This window comes from Pelmatolapia mariae, linkage group LG23, assembly GCF_036321145.2.
Source record: "Pelmatolapia mariae isolate MD_Pm_ZW linkage group LG23, Pm_UMD_F_2, whole genome shotgun sequence".
In the NCBI taxonomy this organism is placed as follows: Eukaryota; Metazoa; Chordata; class Actinopteri; order Cichliformes; family Cichlidae; genus Pelmatolapia; species Pelmatolapia mariae.
Genome location: NC_086246.1, coordinates 25,843,888 through 25,853,622, shown reverse-complemented (window position 1 = coordinate 25,853,622; position 9,735 = coordinate 25,843,888).

Below are 9,735 nucleotides of genomic sequence, written 5' to 3'. Positions count from 1 at the left end.
AGCTAAATCAGAAACTTATGTGAACTTGACAATGCGGGTAAGTTGAGCACAGCAGGATTCAAAACTGCCTCACGTGACTGCTACCGAGGTGCATCATGGGGAATTGGCGGTTAACGACATGCTCACTTTACTTGGACGTTTTCTAATCGTCTTCTTTGGAATATGCTTTCAAGGTGAGTAACATTGGTTATAACTATAAGGAAAGAGAGCTACAAAAGTTGGAACATGTTTTGAATTTATGGCATGACGTGTGTTTTTCTCTTTTACCGAAATGTTTGCTTTAGCTAATGTAACTTTAGCCGACAAGGTCCAGCTTGTGTGTCATGACCAAACTTGACCTAATAAACTGACATATGGCCTTTTTTATGGGTTTAATGTGGCGCTGAGCAAATCACAAGTATTGTGCCGCTAGCTTTAAGGTTGTGCACTCAACCACTGTTGCGATATTAGCAAGCTAACTCAGCTAATTAATAAAGCTTATTTCATATTGTCTCTGTACTTGTAAATTCCTTTCAAGTTCACAGGCTGTTGTATTTTGGTGGAAGTTCATTTTGGCAATATTTCCAATAACTGGCTGGGTTCAAAAAGACCTTTTTGGCAGGACTCGGATGCTTGTTGTCATCTGTTTATCCCTATGTAATCACTTAAGGTGTTATTAACTGCTGCATGCTAAGCTGCAAGAGTGCACTGAGGACAGAGACAAAATATGGTCTACAAACCAGCATTATATTCGTTTTTATCAGATAGTCCTCCAGTGTGCTTATTTTTTGCTTTAATTATATTGTGCAGTTATTTGTTACCCTGAAATGCTTTATGCTTAACAACAGTTCACTATTTTGACTTATTTTTGAACTCTTGTGATCAGTATGACTAGATTGTGTGAGTTTCCATACTAAACGAGCTGTAGTGATAAAATAATTGGCATCAGAGACACTGATTTTTGGCATGGTATACTGCAGAAGTTTTTTTTTTTTTTTTGCATAATTTACCTTTTAATTAAACTGCATTCTCTGTATTGTAACAAAACTAACATTGTTTATATGTCAGAAAATTAGCAAACATGAATAAATGGCGAAAACAATATAATTATAACATATATTTTTATTTTACTTATTTTAGGTCTGTGAAGCCAAACTTGATGCTGGGGATTTATTTTTGTCAGTGGAGTCAAATGGTAAGTCACAATTTGTGCATTTTGTCATACTGGAAACACCACAGATTATATTGTAACTTAATAGCTCTGTAGAACAAATGATATAAAGATTGTAGTGTCAGGGTACTTCTTAAGAAGTAATATGGCACTATTGATGATCACATGCAGGTGGCATAAACTAAATATTCAGACGTGTTACCAACAAATGATTCATTAACAAAAGCAATGGAGCAGACTGTTTAGGTTCTTGTGGTTGTAATAACATCCATAACTGCAAGTTTGTCATTAATTTATTTTCACAGGTCTAGATGATCACATTTGACTTTGTCATTTAAATGAGGTGGACTTGCAAACTTTGCGCTCTTTGGGGTAAATTGCTGTCCACTACATATACACAGAATCTGCACAGTATTTCAGATCTAAAAAGGGAGTATGTAATGGACTTGCTGGCTTTAATGTAAAAAGCCTGTTGTGTAACTTTAATGAGGCAGTTGGACTAAAACAGTATTGCTCATCAAGGTAAACATCTGAGGAATAAGGAAACTGTTACTTGTCCTTTTACTCAGTGTTCTTTTAATCGCACGTTTACTAAAGTTTTACATCACATAAGTCATTTTCACAATCATTCTACTTTAAAAGATTTCAAGACAGAGCTTATTGTTCTCTGAACTTCCTTGTTTGCTGAACGGCAGGTAAAGTGCATCTTTTTGTTTGTTTGCTTTTGTGTGTTTGTGTTTTCTCTAATGGGCCTCAGATGACTGTTTGCTTAAATTTGGGTCTCAAAGAATCTTTTTTTAATTCTGCCTGTACTCTCCACCCCTCTTCTTCTATTGCTCAGGTTGAAGCAGAATTTGCCCGTCTTACATCTGTTGACCTGAAAGGGTTCCTTTTTGCTGTGCTTGACCATTATGGAGAGGTTCGTGGAGCTGTACAAAATCAAGAGCGGCATAGAAAGGCTAACTAGGCTCATAAGATGCTTCGGAGATGATGTAAGTGTTCAACTGCGAAATCTAATCCTTTGTTTAAGTTTTAGGTTATCCAGTTCAACTGATGAACTCATTGAAAGAAAGCTGATAAGTAAAGTCTGTCATCATATTTCACAACTGGACATTTAGTGTGGTAACTTTTACAGAATCTATGTATATTGGTGGTAGGTTGGATATCATATTCTACTTGAATGTCCTGATAAGCCTGATTCAAAATCTCCAATGATAATCATATATTGATGGAATTATGCATCAAAAAGCTGTGAATTTGGAGCTGTCTACATGCTTCATAAACACTGTTTAAAAAGTGTTTTTGTTTTCTTTTTGACTTCTTTGACCAGAGCCCTACACAAAGGAAGAGGACAGAGGACCTCATTTTCTAAAGGAAGATCCCTCACACACTTTCAAGACTGTGAAGGTTAGCATTGTTTCTTTTAGTAAATTTAATAATGACAGCACCACAGTGGATTTTAAATTAAAAAGTACATGTGTACTTTTTCCTCACCAAATGTATTATTACAAGATCTTTGACACTGGATTTGGTCTGGGTTTCAGAGAAACTAACTGGCAAGCTAGCATTGATATTATTAGTGTCTTGTGTTTATTCATGTCTTCACCAGGGTCTTTGACATTTCGCTGCTGTACTGTTCACTTCAGCTTTACGTTTGATTTCTCACATTGTATATTGTAATGGCAGAGATATTAGGATATTTAAGGGGCTGCAGTGGCTGCTACAGCTGTGGGGGGCAATACTTTGGTGAAATGTCCTGGACCCTGGAAAAGAGACTGTGTAGACTGGGTAAGCAATTAAAGGTTACTGGCCGAGAGTCATTGGGCAGCTGGGTAAAGGTGGATGTTGATATTCAGTGCCAATTATGCAACCTGTTCAGCCATGTCTATATGCTCTTTTTTCATGCTGTTAATATAGGGGGAAAAAATAAACTTTAATCAATAAACTGATTAAAGAAGCATTGTCTATGGAGCCATAATCTGATCCTGTAGTGTAGCTGCAGTTTGCACATTTCATGTATTCTCAGCCAGATTTGGTTTAGAGCACAGCCAATATTTAGCATAAGTAGATTTAAATTCACACACTGGTGATGGCAAGCTACATTGTAGCCACAGCCACCCTGGGGCGCACTGACAGAGGCGAGGCTGCCGGACACTGGCACCACCGGGCCCTCTGACCACCACCAGTAGGCAACAGGTGAAGTGTCTTGCCCAAGGACACAACGACTGAAACTGTCGGAGCCAGGGCTCGAACCGGCAACCTTCCAATTATAAGACGAACTGTCAACTCTTGAGTCACGATTCAGTCATCCACCCATGTGTGTGAATGACTGAATGTGTAAAGCACTTTGGAGTCCTTAGGGGACTAGTAAAGCACTATACAAATACAGGCCATTTACCATTTAAATTGAAAATTTTGTTTGAATTCTGCAATTGAAGACATGCTCAGTTATTTATGAACATGGTCTTTGTTTAAAGCAAGAAATGGATTTGTAACATGGGGGTGCATATCTCATTCTGAAAAAACTTTAACAACTAATAAGTGTTACCCAAAGCCAATCACCATCATCCAAAGCATCAGTATGGCTCTTCTTTGGAAAGACATGAATTGTTAAGCACACGGGATATTGTGTAATTGTAATTGTGTAATTTTTTTTTTTTTTTTTGTCTTTGAACCCTTTTATAGCCGACAGGTATTGAAGACACGTTTTCTAAGAGGATGAAAGTTGGCATTGCGATGGTGAAAGAAGAAGACATCGATGTGTTGGTTGTCCTTGAGGCAGCAGTAATCCTGTCTAATCTGAGGGATGTCTCAAGTGCCATTTCCATGCTGATGGGCCTTCTTTTTGCCCTCAACATACACTATCCAAAGGAACTTAAGGACATCTTTGAAGTCATTCAGAACATCCTAATGAACATTGGTGGAAGGCAGTGCATCTCACTAGTGCATGGTCTAAGAAACAGACTCTTGCAGAAAGCCATGCAGAACTGTAATTGTATGATCCTTAGTGTTAAGGACAGTTTTTATTTTACTGTTTGTTTTTTTATTCTTGCAAGTTCTCATTCTCACTTTTGTATGTCACTAAATGACTACACTTTACATTCCAGATTAGACAATTACTCATTTGTTCATGGTTTAAGAAACTTATGTGAACAACAATATAATGCTGGACTTTGCAGATGCTTATCTCATGCAAGTCAGTAGTTTTTCCTTTGTTTTGCAATTGAGCAGACTCAAACTAATGTTTCTGAAATATCCATATTATCAAATGTTTCAGAAGCATGCAGTCATTTTCAGAGATATTGGTTCTGTGGAATTTGTTGCAATTGTAAACGAAGACAAATACAAGAGTTTGATGTCTTAGTTGTTATAAACTGATCTTTACTGTCACTTATCAAAGGTTTTGTACTATTTTAATATTTCAAGTTTTATGCTAACAGGTGTGACTGAGCACAATGAAGTTTAAAAATTTTGTAAATGTAAAGAATAACTTTTCTAAAATAGCAAGTGTCCCGTTGATACATTACATTAATGCAGACTTTATGTTGTTACTTCACAAGAATCACTACTGCTCCTAGAGTATTGGTCAGAATTTCATCTTCACCCAAACTGGGCTCAAGACCAAGTTCAAATTTATTGTTTCACAGGGAGCAGCCTTTGAGTTTTGATGGATTGTGAGCCTGATGAGCTACGTCACTGATTTTTCTGTTTCTCAGATGACTAAGATGGCACAATAAATGGTGAATGTTGGGTGCTCATGAGTAATTGTCTTCTCATGTTCTTAAAACAAACTTTCTGTATGAAATGATCAGATAGACTTTAATGGAATCTGTGGGGTTTTATTTTTTTTCTGTAAACAACAGAAAATTAATTTAAAGGAATGTAGATATTTAAACCTGAGACCTAAGATAAACCTAACAGGTAGTTTTGCTGAAATGGATGTTAGAAGGCCAAAAAAAAAAAAAAAACAAAACTTAAGATGTTTAATACACATTTTTCTTTACATCCAGTCAATCAACTCTGATAATTAAAATGAAACTGATTTACAAGTTCACTCAGCTACCTTAAGGAGCTCAGTTAATTAATAAACTTAAATCAACTTAGCTAACAGATTATGTTAGTTAAGCTAAAATAGATTCCTAAGTTAAAAGAACTACTAAAGTATTTGAATTAACTAAAAAACCCAAGTCAACTGAACTAGGACAAGAGTTTAAACAATAGATTATTTTAATTTAGCTGAAAGGGTTTTCCCAAGTAAAGATGACAATTAAAGGAGTTGAACTGACTAATAAATCTCAGTCAACTAAACTAAGATGAAAGTTTAGACAACATGTGATTTTTTATTAAGATAACAATTGGTTGTGTTATAAGAACAAACTCTATTTCTTGACTTAACTTAAAATTTTAAGGCAGCCCTTTACCTCATATTTTTAAGTTGAAACAAGTTACAGTGGCTTGCAAAAGTATTCGGCCCCGTTGAACTTTTCCACATTTTGTCACATTACAGCCACAAACATGAATCAATTTTATTGGAATTCCACGTGAAAGACCAATACAAAGTGGTGTACACGTGAGAAGTGGAACGAAAATCATACATGATTCCAAACATTTTTTACAAATAAATAACTGCAAAGTGGGGTGTGCATAATTATTCAACCCCCTGAGTCAATACTTTGTAGAACCACCTTTTGCTGCAATTACAGCTGCCAGTCTTTTAGGGTATGTCTCTACCAGCTTTGTGCATCTAGAGACTGAAATTCTTGCCCATTCTTCTTTGCAAAACAGCTCCAGCTCAGTCAGATTAGATGGACAGCGTTTGTGAACAGTAGTTTTCAGATCTTGCCACAGATTCTCGATTGGATTTAGATCTGGACTTTGACTGGGCCATTCTAACACATGGATATGTTTTGTTTTCAACCATTCCATTGTTGCCCTGGCTTTATGTTTAGGGCCGTTGTCCTCCCGGAAGGTGAACCTCTGTCCCAGTCTCAAGTCTTTTGCAGACTCCAAGAGGTTTTCTTCCAAGATTGCTGTGTATTTGGTTCCATCCATCTTCCCATCAACTCTGACCAGCTTCCCTGTCCCTGCTGAAGAGAAGCACCCCCAGAGCATGATGCTGCCACCACCATATTTGACAGTGGGGATGGTGTGTTCAGAGTGATGTGCAGTGTTAGTTTTCCGCCACACACAGCGTTTTGCATTTTGGCCAAAAAGTTCCATTTTGGTCTCATCTGACCAGAGCACCTTCTTCCACATGTTTGCTGTGTCCCCCACATGGCTTGTGGCAAACTGCAAACGGGACTTCTTATGGTTTTCTGTTAACAATGGCTTACTTCTTGCCACTCTTCCATAAAGGCCAACTTTGTGCAGTGCACGACTAATAGTTGTCCTATGGACAGATTCCCCCACCTGAGCTGTAGATCTCTGCAGCTCGTCCAGAGTCACCATGGGCCTCTTGGCTGCATTTCTGATCAGCGCTCTCCTTGTTTGGTCTGTGAGTTTAGGTGGACGGCCTTGTCTTGGTAGGTTTACAGTTGTGCCATACTCCTTCCATTTCTGAATGATCGCTTGAACAGTGCTCCGTGGGATGTTCAAGGCTTGGGAAATCTTTTTGTAGCCTAAGCCTGCTTTAAATTTCTCAATAACTTTATCCCTGACCTGTCTGGTGTGTTCTTTGGACTTCATGGTGTTGTTGCTCCCAATATTCTCTTAGACAACCTCTGAGGCCGTCACAGAGCAGCTGTATTTGTACTGACATTAGATTACACACAGGTGCACTCTATTTAGTCATTAGCACTCATCAGGCAATGTCTATGGGCAACTGACTGCACTCAGACCAAAGGGGGCTGAATAATTATGCACACCCCACTTTGCAGTTATTTATTTGTAAAAAATGTTTGGAATCATGTATGATTTTCGTTCCACTTCTCACGTGTACACCACTTTGTATTGGTCTTTCACGTGGAATTCCAATAAAATTGATTCATGTTTGTGGCTGTAATGTGACAAAATGTGGAAAAGTTCAACGGGGCCGAATACTTTTGCAAGCCACTGTATATTTTACAGTGCAGAATTTGCAGTGTCACACACATTTCTTATGTTCTGGCGAGTCTATCAGTGTTCTTTAATTTTTGCCTGTTGCACCTTTTCTTATTTTAAACAAATTAGCTATCAGATTTGTTTTAAGGTTGTAACTTCATTTGTTTTGTTTTGTTTTTTTGTTATAAAATATTTTTTATATTCTTTTATTCGTATTACCTTCAAAAGGAGTAGGACATATTAATTAAGAAGAGCACTTAAGTTCTTTGTGTAAATACGACAGATTAGCCACACAGGCTAACATCCAACTGCAGTCACTGCAAACTGAAAATGTTTATCGACAATAAAGAAAGAATTTTCTAAGCATGGATAAGAGCGTTTGAGAGAGATGCTCTTCTCCATGCTTTCTGAGTTTGAGAAAGACACTTAACAATAAAAGAAAACATCCCCATTACATATTAAACATCAAATATTAAAACAATTATAAAAACTCATAGACATACCTTAAAGCGCATTAGCACAGTACTCAAAATACACAATCAGTTAAAAAAGAGGCTACTTCAGATTATGTTTGATTATCCAAAAATAGGTTTTATAGATTTGTCGAAAGAGGTTCCTAATTCTGTGGGTTTATTATTTCAGGTTTTGCTGCTTGACAATTAAAGACTGCCCACACAAAAAAAAAAGCTTTTTAATTTGAAAATGTTCTGGCAGATGCACATATTTTATTCAGGAGTAAAAATATCTGCAAACTGAATCATGTTTTCCCAATATAATAGCTGTATTTAGTTAGAATTGTACAATTATAATGCAAATGTGATGCCTAACTAAAAACTTCTTTTTACAACTGCTTTTAAGTAACTTTTTCAGTGTACTGATGTGTAATTTTATTTTTTTTTTTGTTGCTTCTGTTCAGCACTTTGTGACCAATATCTTGAAAGGTGCTATTGAAATGAAGTTTTTACTTTACTTTTTACTTTACTTCCTCTTTTCTTCTCTCTCTTGCAACTCCATCTTCATCACCTTTGTCCATTATATCAACTATCCGTCCTCTGCATATGTCCTGTCCTTGCCTCTCTGACTTTGTCTCCATGCTTAGATCTTGTTGAATTCCTCAACAGGCAGCAGCAGCACAGGTCAGCTGATCACAGCCTGTTAACAAAATCTACTCACTTTAAATTATTACAAATTATTTCTAAGTGATTCTTTTACCATCTTAGGTTTATCTCAACAACAGCATAGAGCTATTCTTAAAAATTCACTATTCTACATCACAGGTAGTCAAGATGAGCAAAATCATTAGAAAGTTTGTTCCCTTGTATTAATATTAATATTATTTTCAGTTAGGTCAGTTAGCTTGGCAAAAAACGCTGGTGGAAATCTCCTAAAGAGCTTACTTTGGACCACTTTTTACTTTCAACTTGAATACAGATGTTGAATCAGCTACTTCAGTGTTTACCAGAGTCGTTTGTAAAACAAATGTCTATACTTCTACTTAAGCAAAGAATGTCTGCACTTTTGCCACCCCTATCTGTTTGACAGTCACGGTCCTTCCCTGTACTATACAAGTTTCAGTGACTAGTTGACATTTGGGTGCCCTCCAGCGGCAAAGAAATATATGATTCATATAATCTGTTGATTCTAATCTGCTTTTTACATGTGTATGTGGAAAGCCTTAAAAAAAACCTCCTGGTTAGACCTGCACAGTCACCAGATCTCATTCCAATAGAGCACGTTTGGGTTATGGTAACGTGGGAGATTCCCATTATGGAATTGTAGCAACACAGTTAACCAGTGTAAAGACCATGAGCCGAAAGAGGATGGCTGCAATTCATTGAGCTCTGGGTTAAGGGCCCACTTCCACTGCTGGAAATCCCGTCAGATGGGACTTAAACCCACAATCCCTGGCTTAGGAGGCCAGTGCCTTATCCATTAGGCCACTGGGGCTATACACTGTGATGGATGTGTGTAACCTGAACTGTGTGGGATGCTGTCATGTTAATATGGACAAAAATCTCTGAGGAATGTTTCCAGCAAATTGTTGAATCTATGCAATGAAAATTAAGGTAGTTCTAAAGGCAAAATGGGCTCCCACCAGGTTCTAGTAGTACGTCAGGTGTACCTAATAAAGTGGCCAGTGGGTATACACTGTAGGCTTGTCTCCCTGGCTGTTTATGTTCCCTTTTCTGTGGTTTACTAATTTAGTCCCTGGCTCTTTGTGGTCTTATGGTACTTCATGACAAAATGCAAATATGCAAACATTTAAATGTAGTCAGAAAAAAGGGCTTAAATGAAATAGCCAAAGTCAAATCCTAAAAATAATTAGGCTACATTTCACATATGTAACTGGATAAAGCTTATAAAAAGCTCTTTTATTATCACTGAAGCACATAAGTTGTTAAATTTCTTGTTAAAATTACTTACGTTACTTACATTAAAGAACAGACCTGCTCCTTTATAGTTTCTCTATGAACTATCTTCTTATCAGTTTCAGTAAATAACATTTATCCTATAAGCTCAATTTGCTGAAGTGCCCACAAACTAAC